Source organism: Symphodus melops (assembly GCF_947650265.1).
Source record: "Symphodus melops genome assembly, chromosome: 12".
NCBI lineage: Eukaryota > Metazoa > Chordata > Actinopteri > Labriformes > Labridae > Symphodus > Symphodus melops.
Genome location: NC_136702.1, coordinates 21436439 through 21456232, shown reverse-complemented (window position 1 = coordinate 21456232; position 19794 = coordinate 21436439). Strand labels below are relative to the sequence as shown.

At 40.3% G+C, this 19794-nt stretch overlaps 1 protein-coding gene across 2 annotated transcripts in view; it reads right to left on the bottom strand.

Annotated features, from left to right (window-relative positions):
* Nucleotides 1-19794, bottom strand: part of LOC306833221 (poly(rC)-binding protein 3) — a 62370-nt gene that overhangs the window by 28782 nt on the left and 13794 nt on the right. The window contains exons 2-5 of one of the 2 annotated variants that reach the window (XM_079358351.1): nucleotides 12176-12225; nucleotides 11938-12011; nucleotides 9951-10056; nucleotides 9580-9685 (exon numbers count right to left, since the gene is read on the bottom strand). The gene's annotated coding sequence lies outside the window, so the exon portion shown is untranslated. The remainder of the gene's footprint in view (nucleotides 1-9579; nucleotides 9686-9950; nucleotides 10057-11937; nucleotides 12012-12175; nucleotides 12226-19794) is intronic. The other variant, XM_079358350.1, reaches the window with a different exon arrangement.

Below are 19794 nucleotides of genomic sequence, written 5' to 3'. Positions count from 1 at the left end.
ACCAGTTGACCGGCACTTCAGCTGCTAACACAAGAATAAATAGAATGGAATTGAATTGTGAAATCTCCCTATCACTATGGTTATACCAAATACTGGCAAGTCATTGGACAAGAAGTGAAGTCATGTGCACTTTACGTCATAACTCGTCACGCTGCCTTCGGCATCCAAGCCAAAAATACCCAGTTTTTAGAAATGCTAATGGCTTCTAGCCGTGTCGTGATTTGACCAGTGCATGGGTGACTGTTTCTGGCATGATGGGCAGGAGATTTCATGGGTGCCCCAGATTGTGATGCCTTTAGGGTGCAAACAGGGTTTGAGCTGGTAAACAATTGAAATGGGTGTCTGGCTATTCTAAGTGACATGCCAGTAAAGTCGTCAAACAAGCTAGCTACTAGCTAAGTGCTACTGTCAGCTTGCTGTCAAGGCTGTAAGGTTTTAGAGCTGCTTCTTCTTTTTTTTATGTTGTACCTTGCAATAACGATATGAATGTCAGCATTAACTTAGATATTTATGTAGCCCTTTAATTATATTCGCCAGTTCCTTAATTCCTCATCACATTCAGCATCATACCACAATCCTATGGCTCACAGTGGAGTAATCCATACCACTAGATTGTAAAATTCAACCCAGGTAAACGACAAAAGTGTCTCATTAGTTCATTTTTTCTCGAGTCATACAAAGACCATGGTGGTACTTCATGCGAACAGACTGAGTAATCACCAGCTCTGAAATTGAACGACTCCATTTCAATGCCGAAGGCCACAGACATTCTCCACCAGTTTTTAATTGACTGATAACACTTTTGCAATTACTTTCGAGGTCAATAACAACACTTGCAAACCTTATTCTTATCGTGTTGTATGGTTATCATATTTGATTTATTAATTTCAGCCACACAATGTCTGTGAGCATTATTTCATTTTATAGCCACCTCCATGGAGGCGGTGCATACAAAATGAATATATTGTGTGTACATGTTCACATTTCTATATGGGGTTCACACCAAGTCTGTTAAAAAAACCCAATAAGATACTGTAAGGTTCTAATAAACTAATTCATTAACCCTCAGCCCTTGCACTTGTTCTGTTGCCATTGCTGTTACAACAGGATCAAATACATTTAGTAAAGATTGATAGAAACATAATCAATTCTAAATGCATTATAGACCCTCATGGCAGCCTTGTGATTACTTAGATTCTGTCATATCAGTGTGATGCTCATGTTGAGATGACCCTGTAGCTCCCGTATTTGTTTCCGTCTCATTCAATCATTTGCAATATGGATTACAACATCTTCAGGGGCAAGGCCACAGCTCAACTGTCTGTCCAGTATGCAGTTTTCCTCTAACATGTGTCAGTATCAAGCGAAAACCTCCGGCCTTGAAAAATGAAGCCAATGAGTGTCCGCTTGAGGCTGGATCCAGGAACACCGGCAGTCACCGACACATAACTGGCAAAAAATCTGTTTTTTACAGCAAATGACAAACTTACAGCATGGTTAAAAAAAAAAAAAAAATAGGTCTGATCAGTTATTGTGATCACTGGCACACACAGAGGGTTAATATGTGTTCCATAGTTAAGCACGTAGCAGCTGTTTATGGTGTTTTAAGGCACCTTGTGCGTGTTGGTTTTCTTAGAGAAGGGAGAGAAGAGACTCGGGTTCCAATTGAACAAACCAGAAGGTTTAATAAAGCAAGGAAATACGTTGCAGATACTGAGGGCGTTGTCCCAGCTGGGGGTCTACCTCGCTGACTCGCATGTCAGCGACCAAAACCAGAGGGTAGACCACGAATGTCGAAAGTCACAGGATTATATCATTGTAGTAAGGTGCCTCCTCGAAAATGTTAGTGTTCTGTGTCAGCAGAAGTTTTAGCAGAGGTGGTGATGTTGGTGTGTTAGTTTCTGATAAAGTGTCCTTGAAGTGTTGCACACAATACAGAGTCTGTGCTGAGGTACACTGGCCTAAGAAAGCTTTAGCTTTAACAGTACAGTAATTTGAAATTGTTATATACTGACATGATTGACAGGTAGGCACGATGTAACGCTTTGTCAAAGGACATAAAACCCGCCTCAGCTTCGGCTCTTAGGTTGACTGAAGGTTAGGCTGAAACAGGATTTCCAGCATGGCGGCGGCTGCCGATGAACCTTCACAGTCCTGTAACAGATGGCTGATGTCACTCAGGTTTCATCCATTAATATTTACAGTCTATGGTCAGAATACATTTTTACATCAACACCTGTTTATTGCTGTGTGTTTAAAAGAATTATTGAAACAACAAGTCATGCTTTGTGATTGTCATCACGGCTCCGACCCTTATCACCCCCCTCCTCCGTGTAGAGGGTTATATCTGAGACTGTATTTTGCTTAGTTTGGAGTTTCTACTCGATGAACCTTACATCTCTTTGGTGCAACAAAGAATGATACAAACTATGTTATGCCTTTTACCAGTAGCTGGTGTAAAAATGAAAACAGTGACATCAAGTGGTGAAATCATCAACTAAAACTCTTAATGCTATGCTGTACGGCAGATCAAATGATCTCCTCTCATGGAAAACAAAGGCAAGAGCACAAATCAAAGTCATGAGTCATTTCTGAGGGACAATCTAGCAGCAGCCAGTCAAACCCTCTGCTCCTCCTGTTCCACCTTGCAAAACAATATTTGTGAAAACTGCACTTAATGGAGGATTGAACACCTCCTTAGAGCTATAGGTTTAAAATTAAAGCCTAAAAAAAGTCATGTCTATGTCTTAATGATCTCAGCTGGTGCAGCACCTTAAATATTGTGTCTAAACTCAGACAGCAGTTTGAACTTAAACGCTGAAGTCAGGCTGCGCTTTAATGAAGCAGAGATGGCGCCACTCGAAGAGAGCTGTTATATAGAGTAGAATATGATGTGCATTGTTATTGTACAGGTGAGACACACACACACACACACACACACACACACACACACACACACACACACACACACACACACACACACACACACAGATAACACACAAGCAAGAGACTTGTGCAGGTGAAAATCACAGTGTGTCTATTGTGAGCAGTGTTCACTGTGGTGATGGCTTTAGGATGAAAAATCAGCTTCAGTCTGTTGCTGGATTTGTGTTTGATGGATGTGCTGTGCTTTCCTGAGGGCAGCGGGTCAAACAGGTAGAGGGCAGGGGGAGATGAGTCCTTAAGGATGCAGGAGGTCTTGTGTAGGGAAGGGGAGGTGGAGATGTCATCCAGGGCAGGCAGATGTGTGCTCGTGATTTTCTGTGCTGAATTGATGAACCACTGCAGGGCCTTCCTGTCAGCTTCAGAGCTGCCTCCGTACCACTGCGGGGTCCTGTGGGTCAGCATGCTCTCAATGGAGCACCGCTAGAACTTCACCAGCAGCTGTAGTGTAAGATTGACCTTTCTGATTCTCAGGAAGTAGAGTCGCTGTTATGCCTTGTGCAATATATTTATATTTACAAAAGCTCCGTTTATAGCTTTCAACAATGTGATGAGTGTTGGGCAGTAATTATTTTTTACTAGTAACGAGGGGCCTTCAACACCTACGATGACTAACGACTACAGTCATAGATCGCTACAGAACTAATGAACACTGTGGCTTCTCATGAAAAATAATATAACGGGTTGTGTAACAAATTACTGTTTGTTATTATTACTGAGGAACAAGTAAAGGAATAATATTACTTTAAAAAAAGTAATGAGCAATATATTCCTTTTTCAGTAACATACCTACACTTTATGTGATGAAGATAGATCTTGTTTTTTTTACATCAGTATCCATCTTTATGTGACACTTTAAATGCTTGTAACTACTTACATGAAAGTGTGCAATTAAAGCAAATATATTGTGTAAGACTCCCTGATAAAGAAAAGTCTCCTACATGCTTGGGGTCTTAAAGGTGCTATGTACCGTAACTTTCAAAAAGCGATACCACATGGCCATCAGTGTGAACTCACTTGCTCTTCATACGTGCTCGTATGTACACAAACAAGCATCAGCATCACCCTTGAAACACTGATATGTACCAGCGTTCTGTTTTTAGAGGAGGTCAGTGGCCATACATATAGAGCTCCTAGGACGGATAGGAGTGTGTGGAAGGCGGCCTCCGGCTGTCCAGGTGAAGGCCAGGAGTGTGTGAGGAGTTTGTAGTTTGTACAGTTGATTTCTGTAGGTGTAGTGGAGTGATGAGGACATTGAGAAAGCAAATAAAATGACTCAGACAGGCAACACAGATCGTGAACATCTAGTTTTTCACATCAGTTAAACGTTTGCTTATTAGTGGGCGATAAAAGGAATGTAATGTAAAAAGTGACACATGTAACTTGTATATATATAAATCATTTGGTCGTGAGGCAGTTCGCCGGACAGCCATGTGGTATCACTGTAAACGCAGTATTTTTGAAAGTTATATATTGAAACAGAAACAGATTCTGCCAAATTGGACAGATACAGTCAGTAAAACATGTTTCCTTTAGGCTGTTTTCATGCATTGTTTTAATGCAATGCACAGCGGCACATGAGACATCACAATCAATAAGTCTTTAGAGTGTGACAGTACCAAGAAGGTCATAAATCACTCAACGCACTGTTGCATAGAGGCAACAAGCAATGCAAGGCTTTGAGCTGAAGTTTTATAGACAGAAGTTCATTTTGTGGTTTCAGTGCTTCCTGAAGTCTCCGTTAGACAAAAACTATCTATTACTATCTACTACTAACTATAAATGATGATAACATGGGACTTTGTTTTTTTTTACATAACTCATATTCTACGGCCTGTTTGGGAAGCTGCTTCCTGCAGCTGTGAGATATGTGCAGGTCTATTCAGCACTTTAATACCAACAAATATTAACCTGAGTGTCAGATCAACCCCCTTGTTTTCGACTCAATGTTTCTCATAGTGTAGGTTAGAGTCCCAACTCTCATGGCCTCTCCGTTTCCAGCTATTAGGTTTCCACAGGGGGTCAGTATATTGTCCATTTGAGCTTTGACTTGTTCAACATCGATGAAAAGGTTAAGTGTTGTAGTAATCACAGTGAGGTCTCCAGGACAAAAAAGAAATCCATCTTATCAAGGTCTTCCTCTGAAAGCCAGAGTAAGAGTAGAAGAAGAAGGTGCAGAGAGGTGGTTTTACATTCATCCTTGCCTCCTTCCTTCTGGAATCCTCTTGTTTGACTTTCACTTTTGTAAAGTGAGGCTGGGTCGTCATTGAACAAATTAAACATTCTTTTGTATCTCTGTTCTCAGAAAGAAGAAGCGCTTAGATCTAATATGATAATGTACAGAGGTGCTTTAATCAAACCTACAATGATTAATAATTAAAGTCAACAAATTACTCAACAGGCAAGTTGTTGTTCAGTGTCTAATAAATAACCTCAGGCAGGGGATCTCACTCTAATCACATCGAAACATGTTTTCAAAGATAAATCCCAAAAACTAAATGTGTTTACAAACAGTAGATCATATCAGCTAGAGGAACAACGACCTACTGAGAGTAACATCCTCCATCCTTCATAGCTCCTCCTGTACCAGCAGCACTCTATTACATTCTGTTTCACAAACGCATGTTGCCAGAGTGATTCTTCCTTCTTAGTCTGTGGTACACATCACTGTATGTTTCCCTGTCTCCTCTCCCTCTCTGTCAGCGTCCACTCGGCTGATCACCTGACAAAGTGCACCTTGCCCCAGTGCTTACAGGGCCAGTGCTGGCTTCAGTGGAGGAGGGGGTACTGTGCCTCTCAGTCAGGGAGTTTGTTGTTGTTGTGTTTATCACATTAGTTTTTAATTTGATCTTTGTTTAATCATTATATTTGTCTTATAATAAATAAATCTCCTATTTTTGATTTTGCAAAAGTTTTTGAGACAATTTATGGATTGTTGTTATTCCCATAGGGCCACCTATGGGAACTATGTGAAGTACGCAGACCCACACAAACACAGGATACACATCAGCATTTTCCCTGCCAGGTAGTCAAGTCTTTGGTTTCTTTTTATTCTGATGTCATTTAAGCTTTCACTAAAACAATCAATTTGCATCCCTAAAAAAGAAAACAGAAAAGGTTGCGTGCGTTAGTCCTTTTTTCTGATCAAATGAAAACGTGTGGCGGATAAGACTCAAATAACCAACTAAGTGACATCTGCTGCCTTTTCTGTTTCTGCTTTCATGCCGTTTTTGCACTACAGCGTAAATGTTTCAAAGAGTTTAACTTCCAAATCCGCAGTCATGTCACATCATGTTGGCTGTACGGACTGTCTCTGATGTTGATATGAAAGAGAGCTAGTAGAGGGGAATACGATGCAGTGTATGGCAGCTGATAAGAAGAAAGTATTTCAATATTTAATTCAGAAAAGCTCTTTGAGCGGGGAGGATATCCCAGCTTCATTAAACATGGTAAGAACCACACCATCAAGCGCGGCTGTTTGATGCTGATGTGAAACTGTAAAGACGGGGGACACCAGACGCAGTCCTGCCACGTCGTGTAATTAAACATGAGACGATTGGTCTAACTGAGCCTGTCAGCAGAGTGGACTGTGTGGTCGTATTCTTCATCATGTCCAGCCTACCACACATCCCATCTCTGTGCCTCTCTGTGACAGTTCAACAACCTCCATTCAAGACAGCAAATCACAAACAGCCTGATCACAAAGAGGAAAAGTTTACCCTGCTGAGCTGAAGCTTTCATTAGTCTGACCTGAACGTACATTCAGTCACGACAAGCGATAACAGAGGGAGGATATATCATCAAGTGACTGCATGACCCTGTCGAAACAGTTTTTAGAAGCACTAAATATTTTGTGGTAGTCGTAGTTGGATTCAGTTGGTCAGATTTGCGACTGTGCACAAGGTATGAACTTATGATCTTTGCAGCTGAGATTCAAATGTCTGTGCGTTAGAATTTCTTCAGTCAGACTGATGATAGTGCCTCCCTCACACTGTCAGTCTTAGCAGGATCATTTTGCCCAGATTCGATGACCAAACATGGCAGCACATGACGTAAGTCAAACATCTACTTCCTTTTGTTTCCCATGTAAGCTCACGCTGTCTGTGTTTCGATGCGTGTCAACCCACAATGACGTCTGTCAGTTTTGAGGAAAAGCTGCAATTTTGTCACATCTACTCCCTGAATTGGAATAAGGCAGCGTCTGCACACGGTCTGCTTCTTCTGTCCCAGTGACTCATCCAGTCTGGGCTCTGTGCGTCTTTTGACACACATCAAGCGCCTCAAGTGTCGGATGTGGGCTGAACTTGAGCCTGATTAGGAGTAGTCTCTAAATAGACGTAAACAAATCGAAGTTTTATAGAGCTGACAAACAGCTTCTCATTTCAAGCGTTTAAGTTAAAGTCAGTCTAGGTTTAAATCGAATGAATGCTTCACTAACTTTGGTGTTACTCCTTACATGGTTGTTGTTGTTGTTGTTTCTGCTTGCTGCCTCCTGCTCTTTTTTTAATATACAAAGTTCAAGTTCTAAGCTCAAGAAACAGGAGTTTGGTAAATCCTTTCAGTTTTAAAGGTAGCCTATCAGACAGAGGCACGTAGATGGTTATTTTACTTGAGTTTGGCACGAGAAAAACCTTCCTTCAGAATGAGAGTTAAATAATGTGTCTGAAGAATCAGCACTTTTCAACCAGCTCATTTATGTTTGACATCTTTAGATTCTTCAGAGCTGGTTTGAGATTTTCTTAATAGAGCTAAAAAAATGTCACAGAAGCTATGATGATAAATACAATCCTCAACAAACTGCCCTCTGTAACAGTTACCTGACTATAACACCTGTAAAGTCTATAATACTGACTCCATAATGTGACCATAGATAGCAAAAGGACTTGTTCTTCCCTCTTTCCTTTTGAAAAGAAGTATCCGCTGAGTTAGCCCTTTCAGTCCAGAGCAGGGCTCTGTGGAGGCCAGCTTAGATGTTTTTTTTTTTTCTTTTCATTTTTTCGATCTATAAAGCTTTTCTGCAAGTATTTCATAGTCAAAACACGCGTGCATGTATATGTGAATGCACACACAGACGTGCTCAAAGGATTGAAATTCAAACAGGCCTGATTAACCTGCCTCTGCAGGAAAACATTAAAGCATATTTTTCTTCCCCCTCACTGTATTGATGTTTTAACACAGTGATGCTCGGCTGACAGTCGACATGAACTTTCAAAGACTGAATTACAGCTGTGCAACAGTAGTCACAGCAATATATTGGTTTGGCTCTCAGGCTGCTATATATAGAAAATACAGTTCAAAAGCACGAGAAAGGTGCAAATTGCAGTTACATGCACACACACTGCACACTTATCTGAACACGCTCTCTTTGAAATTGTTCTGATAGGTTTGTATTATATATAAGCGTTGATCAGACGGCTGTGGGTCAGTGAACGGTTGGTAGTTCGAGCCCAGCTCCTAAAGTCTGTCAAAGTTTCCTTCGGCAAGAAAAAACCACCAACTTACTCTTGAGCATGAATGTGAATGTGTCTGAATAGGATTAGTTTATGCTAATTGACTCGAGGTGACATTTAATGTTAGAGCGCTAAGACTTAGCACAGAAGTGCTAATGTATAAAAGCAGCCTATTTAGCACAGTGATCTACCCTCTGGTGTCAAAAGTTGATGATTACACACATGAACAATTCTCTGACAGCTTTAAGCAGCAACACATCCCTGATGTCTCTCTCACATGTTTTTAAGTCTCACTGTCGATGTTAGCTGTCTGCACAGTAATATATCTTAGTAAGTTGCTCTTTGTCAAGCAACAGCTTACATCATGTTTCCATCCAACATGTGCCACCATTACAAGAAGTGTTGTAAATGTACAAACTGCTTTATCCAACAACCATTACATCTCAGACAAGAAGAAAAGAGTGAGCCAAACATAAGAAGTCAGCCAGGAAGATAATTAATCCATTTTTGATACAAAAATGACCTTTTCAATTCAGTTCATACAAATTAAAGCGTTCATAATTATGGATTATTACAGAAAGGACATTGGATCGATTCTTGTTGTCAGACCTGTTTCATTTTTAAATGTCTATTATTTCTTTGGCCATCCTTCTGCACTAGATTCTGCTCATAACTCTTTACTTCACTGCCGGCAAAAATCTTAAACTGTCCAACTTTAGATAGAATGAGTATAGCGTCAGCCAAAAAACAACATTGTCTTAATAAAGGCAGTTTCACAATATAAAATGAGAGCCATTCAGGAAGTGCATTGAGCTCTTCTAGAGTTGTACTTGTGATGTACGGCTGTGTTAGATGAAGAGAAAATAGCATTCGAAGTAGACGGACCGAGAAAGGGATTATAAGAAGAGGGAAGAGTTACTGTGATGGAAATAATGAACATTTGATTATAGGCAAAAACTATTAGTACCCCTTCAATTTATGGACAATGTTTTCCATATTTTATATTTGCCTTCTGACCTCATGTAACGATCGAACAGAAGGCTCGGCTTTAGACAATGGCACAGTTCACATCTGCCATCATCAGCAGTTCAAGCAAGGACACCTGCCTTCTTCAGCTTCTCTGTAATGGTAGCGCGTGAATCCCATCAGTTTACTATCGACAGATCAAATGAGTGTCGTTACTCACCAGGTTAGCGCTGGTAGTGCTCTCAGGGCATATAGGACACCAGAGCAGCTCAGGTCAGTTAGTCATCAGCCTTTGGACTTCCCTTCAGGTTGAGAGCCAGCCCACGCTAAACGCCAGAGAGGGAGAAAATAAAGATGTGAAAAGAGAAGTTTCAACATAGGACAAGAAATATTTTTATCAAATTTGTTTAAATCTGGTGATCGTGTATCAAATTTGTACTTTAAAATATTGATTTTTGGATTCTAGAGCAACAAACTAGGAATAATAAAAGCCTGTTTTTCTCTGAGGTATGTTAATAGAGGATCTGTAAAGCATCAGTCATGCTGCTCCCAGCTTGTGTAAGTGAATAATAATGAGAGTGGTTGTCTGACCGAAGAGGGATCCAAAAAGTCTCCTAGGTTTTTTCTTCCAGGTCATGTGACCTGTCGCTGGCAGCCTTCCAGCAGAATGAGAGGACTGGACGTCTGGGTGGGACACCTGAACAGATCAGAAACATGGCCGGGCTGTTAGAATCAGGATGTTAGCAAAGTATTTATAAAGACCCTGTTCCTCGGATCACTTTGAGTAAAACCTTATGAAACAGGTCCATGATTTTCATTTTTTTTTGTCGTCTAACAAAGTGCTGCAGGTGCCCAAACTTAACCGTAAGAAAACACATTTTCTCCTGCAAATTAAAGGGATAGTTTGGTATTTTTTGAGTTGGGTTGTGTGGATACGTTGTCAATAGAAAGTTCATTCGCCACAGACGATGCTAATCAGCGTGGCCCCTTTTAGAAGAGAGTGACCAGAGTGCAGGTGGGGGAACATTTATCAATGTGCTGAAATAATGCTAACGCAAAGTAGCGTGCTAGTAGAAAAGAAAAGTGCTTAGAATATTCTTAATACAGAGCCCAATTACCTGACGTTGTTTTTTAAGTTATATTTTTTTGTGATTTTTGGCTTTATTAGATAGGACAGATGAAGAGAGACAGGAAATGTTGGAAGTACAGAGGATGACATGCAGCAAAGGGCCAAGATCGGACTCGAACCAACAGCCACTGCGACGAGGATCACAGCCCCCACACATGGAGGGGCGCCCCCAGACATTGTTTTTGATCTTATTGGTTTCTTAAAACGATCAGTTTGCAGAGGTGTACAGCCGAGCCTGTCTGCTCTCCGTCCCGTCTCTCTTTGAAGAGGCTTTATGCAGTCAGACATCGACGGGTACCTCTTACAACCCAACTTAAAAACATAGCAAACTATCCCTTTAAAAACAGAACCTAAACTAGACCTTACACAACAAACGCTATCAACGGATGACTGAAACAATAAGTCATAAGCTTTAATAATTGCTATTTCTATTCAGATCATTATAATAATGATCGAGTGAAAAGCAGTTACTAAAGTGAAGACTTGTTACATAGTCTCTAACTGAACCTATTTTTGGCTCCTCCTCTCACCACTTTACTGTTTGAGACCAAGATAAGATTACTATTTATATGATCGCTTCAATTACTGTAAAACAAACTCATCGGCAAATGAATCAAATCACATTGAATGAATAGAGTAGAATATTAGACTCCCATCTGCCCTGTTACTACTGTGAACCTGCTCCTGCCAATATTACCAGCTGTCAGTGATAATGATGGAGGCTGCTACTGATGTTCTGATGTCACAGCTCGTTGGCTCCTGCTGTCACTGTCACAACTGAAACATTTTTTACTACTGCTCTCGCCACAGCCTGATGTTAGAGTCACACACATTTCACACAGCGTTTCACATGATGGGAGGTGACCAGCTGGAGACAGCAAAAATGAAATGAAGAAATGTTTGAACACTCTTATTTATTTTTGGGTTCAACTTAAGAGCAGGGACTAAGAAGTGGTGATTCTGGACATAGGTGTAAAATCATCAGATGCTAAGAAGCCTTCAAATTCAGTTAAGCTAAATAATGTCTTGTCTATCTTTTCAGGAAAATTAAATAATTCATTCATTCATTAATTCATTTCAGATTCTGTCCATGAATGGATTCAGATAAAACCAATGCTTCGATCTAATCAGTGTAACAGTCGTGCAGAATTGATGATACTGAATGATTGTGGGGAAAAAAAAAATAAAAAAAAAAAATTTAGTGATTATACTTTAATGGGTTTGTAATAGACGTATGCTGTATTAATTTAGACGGTTCTGAATCCTTGTAAGTTTGAATCCGCCTGTGCAAGTTTGTGCCTAAACTTTCTTAAACTCTGTGTATATAACAGGCTAAAAACAGTCCCTGGTTATATAAGTGCTCTTTAAGAAAGTGGATTTTTCTGACTTGAGGATAAATATTGGGCCTAATAACACTTCTAATGAGATAATTAAAATGTAATGGGACGCCTTACTTGGCTGCACCTGGCCAGCAGAAGTGTAGAATATCAAGTCAATTACAGAAAGTAGAAATTTCAGCAGATCTGTCAGAGAAAAGAAAAAGCAATTCTGATTATGTGAAGGCACAATGATGCACTTCTGTGCTGTCAGAAATATTTTCAGCATTATCGTAGATCACGAAGTGAAAAAAACATCAAGTGCTCCTTTTATCTTTTCATTCTAGGAAGTACAATAATGTCTTTCTTACATTGTGCAGTTGAGTTGACGGATGAACTCCAGGGAAGAAGAGACGAGTTCCTGTGAATGAGATAAACATAAGAAATTAGGATCTTGTATAACTTTTATATTTTCACTGTAACAGCGCACACACACACACACACACACACACACACACACACACACACACACACACACACACACACACACACACACACACACACACAGCTTTTAATTCCCGTTAGCTGCTGAGCCCCTTTGCTTTATTAGGACATGACTGCCCTCTGTTGGTCATTCAAATGCCTAACAATTTTTATTTATTTTTTCCTAACAGAGAAGGCTTCAGATTACTTATTTATTTAGAGCAAGGGTTCAAATATTTTTTGGGGGGAGTATATATATAAATAAATGAAACATTTTGCTTGTATTGTTGGTCACTGGAGACAGCAGGGAAGTTTAAGCACATATTAACAAGCTGTAAAAAGTCATGTTCAAGTAAAAAATGAAAGTGGGGCACAGGTGGCTTAGTGGTTAGTGTGTGCACTCCATGTTCAGAGGCTATAGTCCAATCTGTGACTCCTTTACCGCCTGTCTCCCTGACTTGTGTCTCTATGCTCTACAATAAAGGCACACAGGGAAAAAGACGTAATCAATTAATGTTTAATATCAACAACACAGTGCAAATGTTTTACAGTAAATAAATTACCAAATTATGTCTTTCACCCTAAAGTTCTACCTTCCAGATTGCTGAATTCCTGTCTTATAATCAAATACATATAGTATTTTTGAAGTTGCTTTTGTTGGTGAAGTAAACGTCTTTAAATGAATAAACTTCACAGTCAGCTTCAGGGAGGCGGTTAACCTTTGGATTGTTTCCTGACACTTTGGGGACAAAAATGTCCAGATGAATTTAAACCATAAATAACATTAAAAGAAAGATTATAATACAGAAAGTTACAGTCAAAATGACATGGAAGGGCTTGAAACTAACTTTGAGGCACTTTTCCTTTCGATGAATACGGTTATGTGCAGAATTCAGTTTTTAGGGTAATAAAGGCAATAAGTTACTTGTTGTTTCCTGTCATGCAATTTGAGCTTTCTCTTCTTCAGTTTGCTCCTAGGAGTGCGTGGTGAAATAAATAAAGCACATACTTGTCTGAACAGGATTCAGAGCGTTGAAGAGAATTTCCTATCTTTAAAGTCTGTCCGATCTTCACACACTTTCAGACCCATGAGCAGTGTGCTCAGTGATACACAATATTTAGAGTATTAGTAAAGACATGTTTGGTTCTAAAGGTAATTTAGGTCCAAAGCAGCTCCAGCCACGCTCTCTATAATGTGTGGAAGCATTTCAAGCTCCTTTTAGGATTAAGTGTAAGATTAAAATATGCAAATCTCTTCCAGCCTTTGATCGTTTTATCACACTTATAATAAACGTGTATCATACGTCATGAGCAGTAGACAGAAAGAGAGCGAGAGTGAGTGCATGACCTCGTATAATCTACACACACACACGCACACACACACTAGCAGAGGCGCTAATCTTATCCTCAGAAGCGGGGTGGCGATCTGATCTTGCCTTTAGCTGCAGCACTGCATAGTGAGGGTCCCCAGAGGTGAAACCGTATTAACACTCAGCATGAAAGTCAATGAAGAGACCCCAGTGTGCCCCACTCCCCCCGACACTATCCATGTTTAATGATATCTAAGAAGGCTAATACCCCCCACCCTCCCTTCTGCTTTTATCCTTTCATTAAATATCCTCACACAATATCATCCCCTCCTCTGATTAGGGTGCTGACCCCGACCACTGAAGGACTCTACCCCCTCCATCTTACACTAAACGAAAGGAAGTAAATTGTAAATCAGTAAAGCTTGTTTAGTTGGACCTACAGCTCAGGAGGAAGGATCAGCGTTTCTCTTTTATTCAGTACTTATAAAAAACCTCCAAATAAGAAATACTGTCACTTTGCATTGAAACTATTGTTGTATTTTGTCTGTGAACATTTTTGAGTCAAGGATTTTTCTCTGAATCTGTTTGTATATTTTCTCTTTCTTCTTGTTTTTAATAATGATGCAAACGCACAAAGCTACATCACAATGACGCTGACTATTAAAAATCACAGATGTTCTCGCTCACACATGCAAACGCAGCAAAATAACCACAAATGTACCGGCGAGTCTGCAGGCGCACGCCGGCCTGTTCTCAAGGACACACGCATGCACGCGCACACGCGCACACGCACACACTAAAAGGACAGTAGCAGCATGCAGAAAGTCTGAGGAAATGCTTATGTCTCCAAACACACTCAGGAGGGGCTGCACAGCACTTAAGTGGTCACTTTCACACACAAAGGCCAATCACTAGAGCTTAGCTCGCCCCATCGAGCTTTTTAGCAAATGCTGCCGTGCGGAAATTGCTTGTTTAGTTAACCCCGTCTGCTCCTGACAGAAATGTACTTCCATCAGTCAAGGGTGTGTTGTGGTAAACGCTCTGCTTTGAAGCCATTTAGAGGGAGACCAGTCATTGTGTGTAAGATGACTAGGCCTTGTCATGTGTGAGGGGGGATTAGTAACGCCATGTTTATTGGAGAGGGTGCATCAGCTTTCTCGACTGCTGCGTTTCAGGGATTTCTGCTTCAGAGGTGTTTTTTTCTTTTTTTGTTGGTTACTGCACACTGAGAAACGTCAGCGTCAAGAACACTCTATAACCCTTTTATAATGAAAAGGCAGTTTAACTTTAACTTTTTTACTTGCATTTGTCACGTTTATGGAGCTTTATTAGCTTGTAATGCAAAACCTGTCTGCAGGGACGAGTCGGTGAGAGAGAGGAGTAAAAGTCCTCTGAGTCCATCATTTACACGTCGTGTTTGGTTTTCAGTTCTTGTTTTGGTGTCTGTAATTTCAAGAGATCTTGTAGAGCAGCATAGTGCTTTTGGAAAGTGTATTTTAAAGATCCTTGAATGCATATTTAACATTTCTGCAAATTGAAACCAAACGGTCTGAGCAGCATTACACTACTTTAGACCATTTTCTAACTCTATTTCATGGTTGAGTTAAAATGGCTATTGATGAGGCGCTGATGGTGGGCTCACGCCCCATGAACGGAGGCTCTGGACCTCTCTGCCCATGATTTGCTGCTTTGTCCACTGTCCCGTCTAGAAGAAGGTTACACATCTTAAGAAAATGATTCCTATTGATGGTATAATTTCTCCAAACACCACATGCCATTTATTTCTCCCTGCGATTTGAAAAAAAAAAAAAAAAAAAAAAGCGTGTGCTGAAATTGAACCACCAAGATCCGTCAGCTAATTAGGAACATTGATGTTTAAATGTTTTCTAACATGAAGGTTTCTGAGCTTTCTTTCTTTTATTTGCTCCCTAAATAAGATTGTGTGACCTGTGACATCTCCACATTTCACAGCAGCTCCAGCAAACACATGGAGCATACAGTACTATGCCCTCTGTTCATCACCTACTCAAAGGTGATAAACCTTTTTGAATCATCTTATTTCAAATAATATTTAGTAGTGAAAAATAAATAAATAATATTTTATAAACATCATCAGTGTCGGTGTTTTTTGTGTTATGGATTTATATTCAAAGTGACCACAAAGCACCCTGCTTATCTCCCTTCCTGCACCCTTGGTTATATGGTGCTGCTCTGCTGCGCACACACACACACACACACACACACAGACACACACACACAGACACACACACAGACACACACACACACACACACACACACACACACTCTGTGTGGATGGATGGCCTTGTTTGCATACTTCATTTTACAGATATCCCTTCTTTGACCCCTGTGCATTGTGTGTATTTGGTGCCCTGTGTGCTGCCTGAGTGTGTGCAAGGCCATGTTTTCCGTCCGTGTGTATTGCACGCCTGCATGAGTTGCAGGGAAGGGGCAAAAAGCAATCGACGAGGCTTCAACTGCAGATGGAATTGCCAGTTGTATATCTTGATGCTGGACATATTTATGCCCAGTGAGGCTCTCCTTTCTGCCTGCTCATCACAGTGAGTGAGTGAGTGTGTGTGTGCGTGTGTGTGTGTGTGTGTGTGTGTGTGTGTGTGTTTTTGGTGCATGGGCTGAAAAGACAAGGCCTTTCTCTATGGTCCTTTCTCTTTGCATGAGGTGTTGTGTGTGTGAGTGTGTGTGTGTGTGTGTGTGTGTGTGTGTGTGTGTGTGTGTGTGTGTGTGTGTGTGTGTGTGTGTGTGTGTGTGTGTGTGTGTGTGTGTGTGTGTGTGTGTGTGTGTGTGTGTGTGTGTGTGTGTGTGTGTGTGTGTGTGTGTGTGTGTGTGTGTGTGTGTGCGTTCTTTTCATCAGTGTTTGTAGATGCTATGAAAAGCACTCCCTTTGACATGATTAACTATAAGACAAATGTAACATTTAAACTGCTTTATCATGAGTACAGCAAAGCATGGTCCCACAATATTTAAAATCTAAGTAACCAGCTTCTCTTCAATACAGTATGCTTTCCTTCATCTTTTCCAACTTTAAGATATTTTGGAGAAAACATCCATACAGACGAAAAACACAACACTTCAAACTACTAGTCAAGAAGGGACTTAGGCAAGTGGCCCGGAAAAACAACAAATCCTTCATTCCCTCTGCAATAACCAGCCTGAACAAAACCAAGCAGACCCCTTGTAGTAGCTGTCCTCTTAAAAAACAACAACATTCAGTATAGTGACCTATATTTTACTTTCTTCATCCCACTCTGGCTCTTCTCTGGTTAAGGTAAATCACTTCAGTGAAAAATGAACAGTGAAGTCAGTCTAGTCTTAAACTGCAAAGTAACAACAACCAAACATTTATAGTAATAATAATTCATAGTCATTTTTATAGTATGCTTTAAACAATTATGTACACAATTAAACAAGAATCAACACAACAATCCCGTTTTGTGTTATTAATCAACGTCTCTGATTATCCATAGGCCTCCAGTTTCTTTCCTTTCTTGTTTATTAATAACGCAACATCAGTCTTAATACAGATGTTTTCGAAAAAAAATAAAATAAATAAAAGGTAATACAAGAGGGACAACAGGAATCGTTTGTGAGTGACTGTTGCCTTGACAACCAGAAATCCACCTCTGGTGTTTCACCTGGACTGTAACACACACCAGAGGGTCCTAACTAGGTTCAGATGTCGTCAGTCATTTAAAGTGTCAGCGACGTTTTTTTCTCAGTAAAGACGAGAGTAAGTGACGTCATGTTTTTCATACTTCAGCTGTAACTACAGTGTTGATGCACGATGTGCAAATACGAGCTGGATGTTTACTGATTGAATCAGAAGAAGAGGAGATCAAACTGAGGCCTGTCTGGATCTCTTTCTGGGCTGCTCATCAGGTTGTCCTTTGTGACATCTGTGCGAACAAGCAGTGAGGCACAGAGCTGTGCATGCAAATCACACATTCTTGTTAAGTGCTAGATATTATTTTGTTTTATTGCTGACACATCTTGGATATGTTTGATCTCATCCAGTTTAAGGACAATGGCTCCTGTTTTAGCAGTTTGCATTGTTTTTCAGTCTGCTGTCTGTTGTAAAGAGCTCATTCCAGTTCTTATTATTATCCTGTCTGCTTAACCCTGATTTGTGATGTGGGTGCAGTATCCTCTTCCAACAGTTGGGGGTCACCAGCAGCTTACTGATTTTTTTGCTTTCTGCACAGAGGATTTTTTTTTTTTTTTTTTTTGTGAGATCAGCTCTGACAAGCAACTCCTTCAATAAATAAAATTCCACAACCAATTTATTCCAACATCGACATCCTATCACGGCACGCTAAATCACATTTTTTATGAGCATTTCTCAGATTTACAGTCTCCAGTCTGTTTCTAACTGCATGATATGTAACCTGCAAGCATCCTTCTCATTTCAGGAACACATTTTTTAAGGGGAGTTTGTTGATATTTTTTTTTCTTCTCTTTTTTAGGATGTTTTGGCGTTCATTCATTTCCTAAATTCTCTATCAGAATCATACAAGAAATACATTGATGTCTCCTCACACCCAAGAAGAATTTAATCTGAATAACTCCAGAAATGTATTTTTTTAGACTAAGGCACAAATTGATGTAAATCATTAAAATGATCTAATTACTGCCTGTAAAAGTGGATATGAGCCTTATTAATCCTGCAGACGTCTTCAGTATGAACAGGAAATGATTTCATTGCTCTACTAATGTGCAACCCAGGATTCACATCCTGCTTTTATATATTTTTCTCATTTGAGGAAAGTACAGTTCAATAATGTGCTTTATTAAGCTGTCTACACTTCTCTATAAATACACAGTCAGCCAAATGAGTTTCATGCATCGGGAGACATGCCGCCGTCTGTGCATGGAAACTGCACAGCTGCCTTTCCCCTTAGTAGTACAGTTTTTCTGCAGATGAAAAATGCCAACTTTAATAAATCTGATAAATTACCAGAAGTAAACTGTTGACCAGTCATTTTTTCTGACGGCCTATATTACCTGATTTACCCTCTTTTTGGAAGACGTACTGCAAATGGAGCCTGATTGCTCCCCAAGGTGCAGAGTTAGATTTAATGATGTTGAACTAACTCCGCTCTCTTCTTCCTCTACTGATCTGCCCACGTGAGGACAGTGGCTTGCATTGTGTTATTTCCCTTTCCCTCCTTTGTTACTGTATGATGTGTAAACACAAAAGAGCCATTGTGAACACTGTCTTTACCGCAAGGCTATGATTACAGAGTCCAACTAGCTCGGCTAACGGTTCGCTCTTTATGGTTTACAATCCCTGAAAAAGCAGCTTTCTTGTGTTCCCTCATGGTTCGATGCATTAAGCATCATTATGTCCTGCAAAAACAAGGAGAATCTCCCTAATGTCACGTTTTTAGAAAGCATGACAGCCTTATGACTTTATGAAGTTGAATTGATCCAAAAGTCTGAATGGGCGCCAGTTGAGCTCGATTAGCGCGTGCACCACATGTGCAGAGAGCCAGTCTCTCCTCCCTGCATGTCCTGTCTGTCCCTCTTCAGCACATGGGCCAAACAAATCTTACTCAATCCCAAACCACTGTGTGCAGATGTTGAGAGGGCGTAAATATACTGAAATGTATCAGCAGGTATGACAGATTTAATGACAAACATAAGAACACAAAAATCCAAGCAGTTTGCTAAAACTGCCTTTTGGGTGTCATCAGAGTTATGAGCAGGATAAATTGTGATGAGGCTTGTCAGGGCCCTCTAGTGGACAAACTGCAAAAGAACCACATTGTTGGCTTATATTTGATGCATTTCCTTCTTTAAGCTCTTTGACTTGTTTTTTTTTTTTTAGATGCTGCTCGCTAAAACATAGTGGAGCCTTTCAGTCTAATAATATGCTTAACTTCCCCCAAAACATTTTCTGTAAACATTTTTAAATCCTGCCATGTGCATAGGTGGACCATCATTGCTCGTTTGCAGTCTGCTTCCTGTGCGTCTTTATTGGTGCTGTGGGACGTTTTTTAATCAATTACTAGGATCAGCAGATACACACCAAGAATGGGCTCTGCAGCACTTCACATCGCTCCCTTGAGCTGGATCAGAAAGACCACAGGGTCTCTTCAACACTTACATTTACTCAGATATTCAAGCTGTTTTCATCAATAGACCTCTATTGGTTTATACTG